At 49.2% G+C, this 12,944-nt stretch overlaps 1 protein-coding gene across 2 annotated transcripts in view; it reads right to left on the bottom strand.

The window, feature by feature from the left end:
• THAP4 (THAP domain containing 4) overlaps positions 1-12,944 on the bottom strand; it is a 691,437-nt gene that overhangs the window by 470,076 nt on the left and 208,417 nt on the right. The gene's annotated exons all lie outside the window — the stretch shown is intronic.

Genomic DNA, 12,944 nt, shown 5'->3' with positions numbered 1-12,944 from the left:
GCTGGAGAAGCTGGGGACCCTCATGGCCCCACTGTCCTTCCTGCCTCATAGGGTCTCTGAGGGGTGCATAGAACATCTCGTCTTGGGCTTTGAAGACCATTTAACTTATGTGACATTTTCCAGGTGCCATGGACCCGAGCCCAGAAACTTCACGGTACCAGAACAACCCGAGAGTCAGGATCACCCGAGACAGGGCAGAGGATAGACAGTGGCTCCCCAGGATCGAGCACCAGGCACTGTCAGGGGTTCTCTCCCCAGCACATTTACAAGGACTTGATGGGTTCTTCTTCCTTCGGGAGCAATCCCAGTGGGCAGCAGGAGGGGACGGGAGGCCTGGCAAATGCTCCTCCCCAGCTCCGTTCCAAGCTCTATGGGGCTCCGGCAGGCCCCACATCTCATGCAGATGAGGGATTAGGGTTCCTCCCCAGCCTTGCTGCTCTCAGGCCCTGAGGGGCACCTCTCCCCACCCCCGTGCAGCTGGTGGACTCTGCTCCCAGCTGTTCTCAGGTTTCTCATCCTTCCTGGACAATGCCGTACCTGGGGCACCCGTTTCTGTGACACCCCCAGCCCTGCACTGCAGCGCTCACCCCGTCACCTCCACGGCAAGACCATCCTGGAACCATGATCAGCCCATTGGTTTCATCCACCGTCCTCCTGCCCATTTTCTGTGCTTATTTCTTGTTCCCAAAACTCTTGCCTGTGATTTAAAACTGAGTCTGAGTCCTGTCTGTTACAATGATATGGACTCCAGATCTTCGGAATCAGAATGCTCCAAGGTTTAACTCACAACCTTGTCTTCTTTACTTTGCATTTTACATGAATGCCTTTGGTAATACCATCATTGGTTGGGCCCAGGAGGGAGCAAAGATCTCATGGTGTTGGTTAAAGGGAGAGTGGCCCAGAGCCTGAGGTCTGAGGAGGAGCCCATTTCTCGGCGAGGTGGAAATAACACAGACCGCAAAGCCCACCTTGGGGGCACTGCAGAGGAGAAAGCAGCCACGTTACCGAGAGGCCACAGAATAACTGAGCTCGTTTAGGAGTGAGAATGAGGCTGCATCTCTGCCCTTCGCTCTCCCCTGCCCTCATTCTCTCTCTCTCTCTTTTTCTCTTTCTTCCTTTCATCTGGGTCTCACTGGGCTCATTTGTCTTCAGCATCCCTAGGAAACTTCATGAAACCAGGGTTATTATGGTCAATTTGCAGTTTAAAAATTCAGAGCAGAAAGGTTAAATAAATTGCTCAAGTTTGCCCAGCCAATGTCTGGCAGTGTCAACGGCACTGGAATTTCAGGTATGACTACACGTTTTGTGGTCTTTCTATTCTGATAAAGTTTTCATTTAAACAAGACTTATTAGAATGCATAGCACAGTTTTGAAAGGCGAAGACAAAGTGAGGTGCACACTAGGGGGCACCCTCCCCTGCGGGAGTGAGGTGTGAACACTCCCGGGAACCAGCAGCCGGCAGCGGGTTGGGCCCGAGGACAGAGCCTGTGATTCCACCTGTGATTTACCAGTGAGGTGTGAACAGTCCCGGGAACCAGCAGCCGGCAGCGGGTTGGGCCCGAGGACAGAGCCTGTGATTCCAGCTGTGATTTACCAGTGAGGTGTGAACACTCCCGGGAATCGGCAGCCGGCAGTGGGCTGGGCCTGAGGACAGAGCCTGTGATTCCACCCGATTTATCGGTGCTTTCAGCTATGAACACTCGTTAAATAGAGCTGTTTTCAAAACTAAATGAACAGTACATTCTTTTCAGCATTTCCAACTAATTGCAATTCCTTTTTCTTTTATTTATGGATCCAATAGTCTATACCTTTTAAAAACCGATATTCCCTCTAACGAAGCCTTGTGGTTTCACTGAGTGTCGGGTTTGGAATGTTGTAAACTACATGTAACACTCATCACATTCTAAAGGTGTAGAAATTGATTACTAAGAGGTACTCACGAGAGTTTTGCGTGAAAGCTGAGGCAAAGTGATAGTTGATGCTGGTGAAAATATTTAATTTCATAACCTTTAATGAATAATTCAGTTTTCAGGTCACATGAAAGAGACACCTTCATTTGCATTACACATCTCTGCCCCCAGTCACGTCAATGTGTCTTTCCTGAATGCAGTTTTAGGATAAGGACAATCCTTGGAAATCCACCTTCCAGAAGGTTCCACTGTTGCAGTTTTGGGATCAGGAGAGGGGATTTGCAGGAAGGGACAATTAAGAGGGCTTCTTCTCCCTGCTATGGAGACACAGAGGCTGTCTGTACTTCATGGGACCCCCTCCTTCGGATCCAGAAGACACTGAAAAGAAATGGAGGGCTTTGAACCTGGGCCGGGGCTCCTGGGGCTGGGCGGCTGCTGCCTCTCGCTAAGGGAATCCACACACTTGAGGCAGCACTTTGCACAGCAGGTCACCTCAACTCTCCCATGATGTCCGCTAGGCTTGTTCGTGTCTTATTACGATCGAGAAGACGGCATGTGATTTTATGAACTCCCCATAAAGAAAACCCAAAAGCCGTGTTCATGGATTGTGGCCTTGAAGTGAGCCCTGGTACGTTTGTAGACTAAGAAACTCGATCCTTGCCGGGCAAAATGAAAACCGTGTGAGAAAGGCTCTGTGACCCAGATTTCAAGGGCGTCGGCCGAGATCTGGGAATCTGGTTTGGCTGTGGTGGCCGCTTCTGTCTGGTCCACAGCGGCTCTGCTCAGGCCCAGATCCAGGCCCTGGCGTGTGACCTGTCCCCCCACCGTGAGCTGCTGGAGCCATGGCATGTGACCTGTCCACCCACCGTGAGCTGCTGGAGCCTTGGCATGTGACCTGTCCACCCACCGTGAGCTGCTGGAGCCCTGGTGTGGGTCCTTCAGCCTCTGCACTGAAGCTTCCACGTGTCATGTCAGCAGCAGGCTGGGCTCACTGTCGTCAGGATGAAGAGCATTGCCCTGGGTGCACCTGGGCAGAGCGGAGGTGTTAGCTCCTGCCATTCATACGCCTGTGGAGGGCCCAGCAGCCCTGCAGACATGCCTGTGCGTGTGTGGAGCATCGTGAGGGTCACTGGGGGTCACTGGGGTGGTGCCCACTCCCCAGCACAGCCACTGAGCTTCCGCTGCTCAGTGAGGACAGCATGGATGAGGGGCTCAAACAGTGGCCTCTCGGGTGTGGCCTCCCAGCCAAGCCAGGCATGTGGAGGAAAGTGAGGGCTTCAGCCAGCTGTCGGGCCCCTGGCTGGTGACACAGGAACCCTGGACCCTGCCGGAGGACCTAGAGCAGTGATCCTGGAGCACCGTGGTCAGGACACCTCTGCACCAATAGCTCGGCTGTCGGCTGCCGGCCACACCCAGGCCGAGGCGGCCTTCCCTTCCCCAGGCTTCGCTCACTCCAGGCAGATTTCTTCCTGACTCGGTGTCAACCTCCCCTGTCCAGAGCATTGACTTTGGAAAATGTAAAATTGTCAACTCTCTCTGCCTCTTCCAGGTGTAAATCTTCTTCCAGCCGCTTGCTAGTTCCACAGCCCAGGAAATGTCCTTCTCCAGGCCTGGGAGCTGCCTTGGAAAACAAGGCATAGAGGAGGAAAGGGCCCAGCCCCCAGGCCCTGTGGGAGGGCAGAAGCCTGACTCCACTGAGGAGGGTAAGGGGGCCGGCCCCCTGCTGAGACCTCCAGGGCTCTCCCACCTGCTCGGTGGCCCCTCAGGCTCCTCAGCCCTCCTGCCATGTGCTGCAGGGGAGTTGGGCGCTTTCCCTTACCACAGTGGTCTTGAATAAAACCTTTCTTGCTTGTTTAAAACCATCTGATACAATTTTTTTTCACTCCAATCACTTGTTCTCATAAGAGACCTTGCATCGGGGTGGTCGTCCCCACCTGTGGGTGGAGACAGGGTCCTGAAACCCATCAGGGTCCTGAAGCCTACCTGCATCCTTCACCAGGGCATGCACAGAAAGAGTTTTGGAGTCACCAAAGAAGCATCCACTTGACACTCAGGAATAAAGGAAGGATGAAAACAGCAACGCCTACAGAATTTAAAAATAATGGTAAATGGAATGGTACCTAAAAGAAGAGTGTGATTAACATAAACGAGAATAACAGATGTGCACACATGCAGGTGTCCACCCTCCCAGGTAGAGACACCCATAAATCACATCAGAACCTTCTCCAGGGCCAGAGCGGTGAGCAAGGTACGCAGAGAACGGGGATGAAGGGAAAGGACAAAGAAACCCACCTGGGACAGTGCGTCACCTTGGTGGGGACAGCATCCTGTCGGGTGGGGCAGCTGGGGCAGCGACCCCTCCAGGTGTCTAGGCAGAGAGTCACACAAGGGGCTGAGAACCCACAATATGAGAGGGTGGGTTCTCGACTGAGCTCCAGGAGTGATTTGGGGATTAGGAGAACGGCCATATCAGGAACCCCACCCCTGAGGTCCCCCGGCCCCCACCATGCTGCGTTCCAGGGTCGTTCCAGACCCCAGCTGCTGTTACCACCCCTGCTGCTGCAGAAACCCGGGTCCCATTTAAACCCTGACATGGTTTGTCCGTGTCCCCACCCAAATCTCATCTTGAACTGCAGCTCCCACAATTCCCACGTGTTGTGGGAGGGACCCAGTGGGAGGTGATTGAATCACATGGGTAGGTCTTTCCTGTGCTGTTCTCATGATGGTCTCATGAGATCTGATGGCTTTATAAGGCAGAGTTTCCCTGCACAAGCTCTCTTCTCTTGTCTGCTTCCATGTGAAATGTCTTTCACCTTCCGCCAGGATTGTGAGGCCTCCCCAGTCATGTCGAACTGTAAGTCCAATAAGCCTCTTTGTTTTGTAAATTGTCCAGTCTCAGGTGTGTCTTTCTCAGCAGCATGAAAACCGACTGATACAAACTCCCTCTGGCGAGGGCCAGTTGTGGCTGCTCAGCCACTGGGGAAACCTGGGTTCACTGCCACAGACTCAGTGGGGTTTCCAATTCCAATTCCAGCCTGGAAGATGATTGATGGGCTTTTGATCATAGAGTTAGAAATACACACATGTGGCCAGGCGCGGTGGCTTAAGCCTGTAATCCCAGCACTTTGGGAGGCTGAGACGGGCGGATCACGAGGTCAGGAGATCAAGACCATCCTGGCTAACACAGTGAAAACCCGTCTCTACTAAAAAATACAAAAAAATTAGCCGGGCGTGGTGGCGGGCGCCTGTAGTCCCAGCTACTCGGGAGGCTGAGGCAGGAGGATGGCGTGAACCCGGTAGGCGGAGCTTTCAGTGAGCCAAGATCCGGCCACTGTGCTCCAGCTTGGGCCACAGAGCAAGACTCCGTCTCAAAAAAAAAAAAAAAAAAAAAAAAGAAATACACACATGTGTGACTCTAAGAAATTAGCCAAGAAGCTATCACTGTGTGCCCCATAGAAAGTAAATGCTAATTTTTTTGTGAGAGAACTGAAATCTCTGGTGTGGTATTTGGAGCACAGAGCCACTTGATAGGAAGGCAAGGAGGCCCAGATGGAAGTTCAAACCTCCTGGTAGGCAACAGAGCAACAAAAATAGAAAAGGAGAAAAATAACAGAAAACCAAATGAGGAGCCATGGAGAAAGAAACCCAGGATGGAGCAGGTGTGGCTGTTACCCGGGGATGGAGCAGGTGCGGCTGTTACCTCAGGATGGAGCAGGTGCGGCTGTTACCCGGGGATGGAGCAGGTGCGGCTGTTACCCAGGGATGCAGCAGGTGTGGCTGTTACCCGGGGATGGAGCAGATGCGGCTGTTACCCGGGGATGGAGCAGGTGCGGCTGTTACCCGGGGATGCAGCAGGTGCGGCTGTTACCTGGGGATGAAGCAGGTGCGGCTGTCACCTCGGGATGGAGCAGGTGCGGCTGTTACCCGGGGATGGAGCAGGTGCGGCTGTTACCCGGGGATGCAGCAGGTGCGGCTGTTACCCCAGGATGAAGCAGGTGCGGCTGTCACCTCGGGATGGAGCAGGTGTGGCTGTTACCCGGGGATGGAGCAGGTGCGGCTATTACCTGAGGATGGAGCAGGTGCAGCTGTTACCCGGGGATGAAGCAGGTGCGACTGTTACCTCAGGATGGAGTAGGTGCGGCTGTTACCTGGGGATGGAGCAGGTGCAGATGTTACCTAAGGATGGAGCAGGTGCGGCTATTACCTGAGGATGGAGCAGGTGCGGCTATTACCTGGGGATGGAGCAGGTGTGGCTGTTACCTGGGGATGGAGCAGGTGTGGCTGTTACCTAAGGATGCAGCAGGTGCGGCTGTTACCTGAGGATGGAGCAGGCAGTGGCTGTTACCCATGAACTAAATGCAGGTCTGCATCAGAGAAGAAAACACAGTGAATACAGCAGTCCTTGAATTGACATACTTCACATTTAGAAACATACACTCTATAGTCAGAATTTCATTTGCCAAATTAGACACACTTTGCTGACACTTATGGAGGTTTGATTGCTTTGGATGAAGGCAATCTATCATAGCATAATCGGTTTTGCCCTCCCACAGAGCTTCTCGGGAGACTGTTTAATCAGACTTCCTTAAAGCTCCCCTAAAAGAGGTCTCCTCCCTCCCCGATACCGACATCTGAGAAACCCAAGCTACTCACACAAATTAAAGATATTCATCACCTTTCCCAAATTTACGGTTCTGGCTCCTTTCATATCCTGACGTGGGGCATTTTGGTCTGCAATGCCCTCCTAACCCCAGTGCCTCCTCTGATCAAATTCCACCCGATTCCTTAGCTTTCCTTTCCCATAAATGTCATCGAAACACTGAGCTTGCCTCCTGATGGAGAGAGTGATTTTATGCAAATTTCTTTACTCATCATTAATTTTAAAGACCAACATTCATCAAGGAAAGAAAACTGTATCTAAAAGGCACACACATCTTATATGAAACATTGCTTCATACAAGAAGATCTGATTTTGTGGGAAGCATTGCTTTGAAATAGTTTCTATATCCAGTAATTTGATGCCATTCTATGGGATTTTAAGACAAAGAGAGCCTCTGCTAGTAGAACTGGGGCGGGCACACGGGGAACTGGGGTGAGCACGCAGGTTCAGAGCTGCCCGCGTTTGCTCTCAGCTTGCATATCCCAGAATGCATTTCACATGACGCTATAACAATTACAGACATCCTTCACAAGGCAAGGGCTGATGAACCTGCAATTCTGGGGAATCCGAAACAAACATCTGGAAAGAAGGCAACCAGGCCGAATGAATGTGCTCATCAGACACACTCACTGAAGTCTTGCTCATCTGGCGACCTTGTTGCTCCTAGAAGCAGGGGCCCCTCAGAGTTGCCAGGAGTGGGGGAGGGGTCTCCATAGACATCAGCCTGGGGCTTCACTTTGAGCCTCCTCAGCCGTCAGGGAAGGGGAGTGGGGATTCAGCAAGCCTGGACCTTCCCCCAAGATGCGGCACTGGGGAGTGCGGGGTCACCTGTGGCTCCCCCAGCCCAGCTATGGAAACCTGAGCTCATCCCTCTCAGGAGCTGGGCTTCCCTCGGGAATCTTCTTTCCTGACACACACTCCATGTCAAGGGGTCGCTAACCCAGGACTGGCTTGGTGTCAGAAATAGCTGCAACCTTTTTTGTGCCCCGTGAATATGCAAAATCAGGTAGACAGTCATCTGAAGTCTCCACACCCAGTGTCACCTCCACACAGACCCCACAGGGGCCCTCGGTCCAGCGCACCATCGCCCAGCCTTGTGGACAAGTCCCCAGGCTGCTTTGGTGTCAGAGACAAAATTACAACAAATCAGTTTAAAGATTGAATTGGCTTCTATTTGTGATTCTAGACTTGGAAACACCTGGCCCTGGAAGCAGGATGGGCACAGTGAACTGAGCGGGGGTGTCCCATGAACTGAGTGGGGGTGTCCCATGAACTGAGCGATGGTGTCCCATGAATTGAGTGGGGGTGTCCTGTGAACTGAGTGGGGGCGTCCCATGAACTGAGCGATGGTGTCCTGTGAACCGAGCAGGGGTATCCCGTGAACTGAGTGGGGGTGTCATGTGAACTGAGCAGGAGTGTCCCGTGAACTGAGTGGGGGTGTCATGTGAACTGAGTGGGGGTGTCCCGTGAACTGAGGGGATCTGCAGATGAAAGGGGCCTCCGGAGAGTAGGAATGAAACACAGAAGGCGGGTGGGTTTTTCAAGGCTACTTTCAAGGGTTAAAAAATAGAGGGCTTCTGTGTTAGGTGGACTCAGGTTGATTTCAATGGCCTGCAATTTTTTGAAAACTGCCCATTTCCAATGTTGGTTTGGTGATGTGGGCCTTAGCACAAGGGACTCCATTCTGGCTTGGTCTATTCTGCTGGGCCTAGAGCAGGACACTACACAATGACTGGTCCAAAGTTGTTAACCAATTTTGTTTAATAACATTATTGCATACTATGGAGATTAATTTGGTATTAATTTGCAGTAGTTTGCTTTAAGATAAGATTTATATTACATCTCTAGAATAACCACTAAGCAAATAACTTAAAAAGGAGTAAAAGATATATCAAAATATTAAAATTGTATAAATGAAATATCTATTTAACATAAAAGTAGGCAGTAAAAGAAGAGTAAAGAAACAAAACAGGCCGGGCGCGGTGGCTCAAGCCTGTAATCCCAGCACTTTGGGAGGCCGAGACGGGCGGATCATGAGGTCAGGAGATCGAGACCATCCTGGCTAACACGCTGAAACCCCGTCTCTACTAAAAAATACAAAAAAACTAGCCTGGCATGGTGGCGGCGCCTGTAGTCCCAGCCACTGGGGAGGCTGAGGCAGGAGAATGGCTGAACCCGGGAGGTGGAGCTTGCAGTGAAACGAGATCGCGCCCCTGCGCTCCAGCCTGGGCCATAGAGTGGGACTCCGTCTCAATAAAAAAAAAAAAAAAAAAAAAGGAAACAAAACAGATACAAGCCATAGAGAAAACAACTAGTAAAACAGCGGATGCAAATCCCACCTTTTTAGTCATCGCATTCAATGGAATCGCGGCCAGAAAGCAGAGGGCAGAACAGGCAGCAGCGCAGCCCAGCGGTGGGGTGTCCGCAGCAGAGACGCCAGAGCCGCGATGGGCTTCCCACAGCTGAGAGACGCCAGAGCGCGATGGGCTTCCCACAGCAGAGAGACGCCAGAGCCGCGATGGGCTTCCCACAGCTGAGCCGCCAGAGCCGCGATGGGCTTCCCACAGCAGAGAGACGCCAGAGCCGCGATGGGCTTCCCACAGCTGAGAGACGCCAGAGCGCGATGGGTTCCCACAGCAGAGAGAGACGCCAGAGTCGCGATGGGCTCCCACAGCAGAGAGAGACGCCAGAGCCGCGATGGGCTTCCCACAGCAGAGACGCCAGAGCGCGATGGGCTTCCCACAGCTGAGAGACGCCAGAGCGCGATGGGCTTCCCACAGCTGAGAGACGCCAGAGCGCGATGGGCTTCCCACAGCAGAGACGACAGAGCGCGATGGGCTTCCCACAGCAGAGACGCCAGAGCCGCGATGGGCTTCCCGCAGCTGAGAGAGACGCCAGAGCCGCCATGGGCTTCCCACAGCTGAGAGAGACGCCAGAGCCGCCATGGGCTTCCCACAGCTGAGAGAGACGCCAGAGCCGCGATGGGCTTCCCGCAGCTGAGAGAGACGCCAGAGCCGCCATGGGCTTCCCACAGCTGACAGAGCCGCCAGAGCCGCCATGGGCTTCCCACAGCAGAGACGCCAGAGCCGCGATGGGCTTCCCACAGCAGAGACGCCAGAGCCGCGATGGGCTTCCCGCAGCTGAGAGAGACGCCAGAGCCGCCATGGGCTTCCCACAGCAGAGACGCCAGAGCCGCCATGGGCTTCCCACAGCAGAGACGCCAGAGCGCGATGGGCTTCCCACAGCAGAGACGCCAGAGCCGCGATGGGCTTCCCGCAGCTGAGAGAGACGCCCCAGCCGCCATGGGCTTCCCACAGCTGACAGAGACGCCAGAGCCGCCATGGGCTTCCCACAGCAGAGACGCCAGAGCGCGATGGGCTTCCCACAGCTGAGAGAGACGCCAGAGCTGCCATGGGCTTCCCACAGCAGAGCCGCCAGAGCCGCGATGGGCTTCCCGCAACTGAAACGCCAGAGCGCGATGGGCTCCCACAGCAGAGACGCGTCAGAGTCCAACGGGGAAAGGTGGAAAGAGACACACCGTGTAAACAATACCCAAAAGGGACATGGGGGGGCTGAATGCAGACAAAATAGACTTTAAGACAGAGTCGTTGTTTGAGACACCAAAATGACATTTTATAAAAACAAAATGGTCAATCTCTCCCAAGACGTGACAAATATGGACACACATCACCCAACACCGGAGCCCAAACTACGCAAAGTAAAAACCCACAGAATTAAAGGGAGAAATAGACAATCTGACAGTGAACGTTGGTAACTTCACTGGTCCCACCTTGAATGAGTGATGGAGCCACTAGGTAGAAGATCAACAAGCAGACGGGAACAAACCCTTTGAACCAGTGGATCCAGCAGACGGGCCTCTGCCAAACGGTCCACGCACAGCCGCAGCCACGTTCCTCTGGAGAGGAGAGGGAGCCGTTCTCCAGGGTGGACCACACAGGAACGCCTGAAGAAGCCTCAGGAAATGGAGGACTGACATGCCAGAGTTATGCTCCCTGAACAAAACGGAATGATAGGAGGAATCAATACCAGGAAGGAACTTGGGAAATTCAAAAACAGGTGAAACAATGCAAATAACCAAAGAATTCAAGAATACAATTTAACAACATTGTAAAATAACTGAATACTAACTAAAAGGCAAACACAAGATACTAAAATTTGTGGGAAATAGTACTTAGGAGAAAATTTAACGGTGAAAATGCCTGTATTAAAAAAGAAATATTTCAAGTCGATAACATAATCTTCAATCTTAAGAAATGAGAAGAATAAACACAACTCACGTGCGGCAGACACAAGGAAGGAAATAAAGACACGATGGAGGGTAAATTAAATAGTGAATTAAACAACAGTAGCAACAATTGGTGAAACCAAAAGTTTTTGAAAACCTCAGCAAATTTAACAAACCTTAACAAACCTTAGACCAAGGAATGATAAAGATTAAAATTACTAAAATCAGCAATTAAACAGAGGGCATTAATACTGACCTTAGGAAATGAGGAAGATTATAAGCAAATATAATAAATAATTGTATGCTAAAAATTCAGTAAACTAAAAGAAGTCAACAAATTTCTTGAAAATCTCCAAAAGAAATAGAAAATCTCAATAGACCAATAACAGTAAAGAGATTGGATTAGTAATCAATAAACTTTCCACAAAGAAAAGGCCAGCCCCAGATAGCTTCATGCATGAATTCTACTAAATATTTAAAGAAGAATTAATGCCAGTCACTCAAAACATGTCAAAAGGCCAAAACCAAAACAGAAGAAGAGAGAATATTCTTAACTCATTCATTTGATAGTCCCAGTATTACCCTGGTACCAAAACTGCACAGAGAAATCACAAGATAATAATCGATATCACTTATGAATCGATATCTCTAATATCTAATATCTAATAATGAATGAATATTTAGAGATATAAATATTTGCAAAAATATTAGCAAATTGAATCCAGCAATATATAAGAAGGAATTATACACCATGAATGATTGGGATTAACTTCAGGAATGCACAGTTGATCTAACATAAGGAAACAAATGAAAGCAATACACTGTATTAAAAGAATAAAGAAAAAACATAATAATCTCAAAAGATGCAAAAAATTCGTGTGACAAAATCCAACATCTTTTGAAGAGTGTGAACAAGCTAAACATAGAAGGAAACTTCCTCAATCTGATAAAATCCTTCTAAGAAAAGCCCATAGCACACTTAAATTTGAAAGCCTGAATGCTTTGCTTTTAAGATCAGGAACAATACAAGGACATCCACACTCTCAACTTCTATTTAACATTGTCATCGATGTTCCTGTGAGGCAATTAGGCAAGGCAATGATATGAAAGTCATCCGAATTGGAAGAAAGAAGTCAAACTCTATTGTGGATGACATGACCTTGTATATGGAAATCTCTAGAAACACACACACACTGTTATAAGGAATAAATGACTTCAGAAATGTTGCTTGGTACATGAACAATATACAAAAATCAATTGTAGACCTATATGCTAGCAATAAAAAATTCAAAAATGAAATTAAAGCAATTTCATTTACAATAGCATCGATGAATAAAATAGGAAGAAATACAGCAAAAAAGTTATGACTCGTTACTGTAAACTACAAAACACTGTTTAAAAAATTAGATAAATAGAATGATATTTTATGCTTATGGATTGGAAAATTTAACATTGTTAAGAGCAAATTGATCTGCAGATTCAACAAAATCCCTTTCAAAAATTTTAGCTCAGCTGCTTTACTTCTGGAAATTGACTAGTTAATCCTAAAATTCATATGGAAATAAAAGGAGTTACAAACACCAAAAACAATCTTAAAGAAAATTTTAAACAAAGTTGTTGGATTCGTGCTTCAAAATTTCAAAGTGGCACCACCAAGCTACAGTAGTGAAAACAATATGATAGAGGCATAAAGATGGAATCACACATCAATGAAATCGAACTGAAAGTCTAGAAATAAGCCCTTATATTTATGGCCAATTGATTTTTGACAAGTGTGCCAATGGAATTCGAGGAGGAAAGAATAGTCTTTACAACAAATGGTGCTAGGACAACTGGATATCCACCTGCAAAAGAATGTAATTTGATTTCCACTTCACACCGTGTACAAATTTAATTCAAAATGAATCATAGGTCTAAAAGTAAGGTTAAAACTATAAAACTTTTAGCAGAAAACAGAGGAGTATATTCTGTGTGACCTCGGATTTGGTGATGATTTTTTAGACCTGACACCAAAAGCACAAGCAACAAAAGACAAATCAGATAATTTGGACTTTATCACAATTTTGTAAATATTCAAAATAAATTTAAAAATTATTTTGCAGTTTCAAAAGACACCCTCAAGTATATG

This window comes from Macaca thibetana, chromosome 12, assembly GCF_024542745.1.
Source record: "Macaca thibetana thibetana isolate TM-01 chromosome 12, ASM2454274v1, whole genome shotgun sequence".
NCBI classification, from domain to species: domain Eukaryota; kingdom Metazoa; phylum Chordata; class Mammalia; order Primates; family Cercopithecidae; genus Macaca; species Macaca thibetana.
The sequence above is the reverse complement of the archived record's forward strand: the minus strand, read 5'-3'. Positions and strand labels throughout refer to the sequence as shown.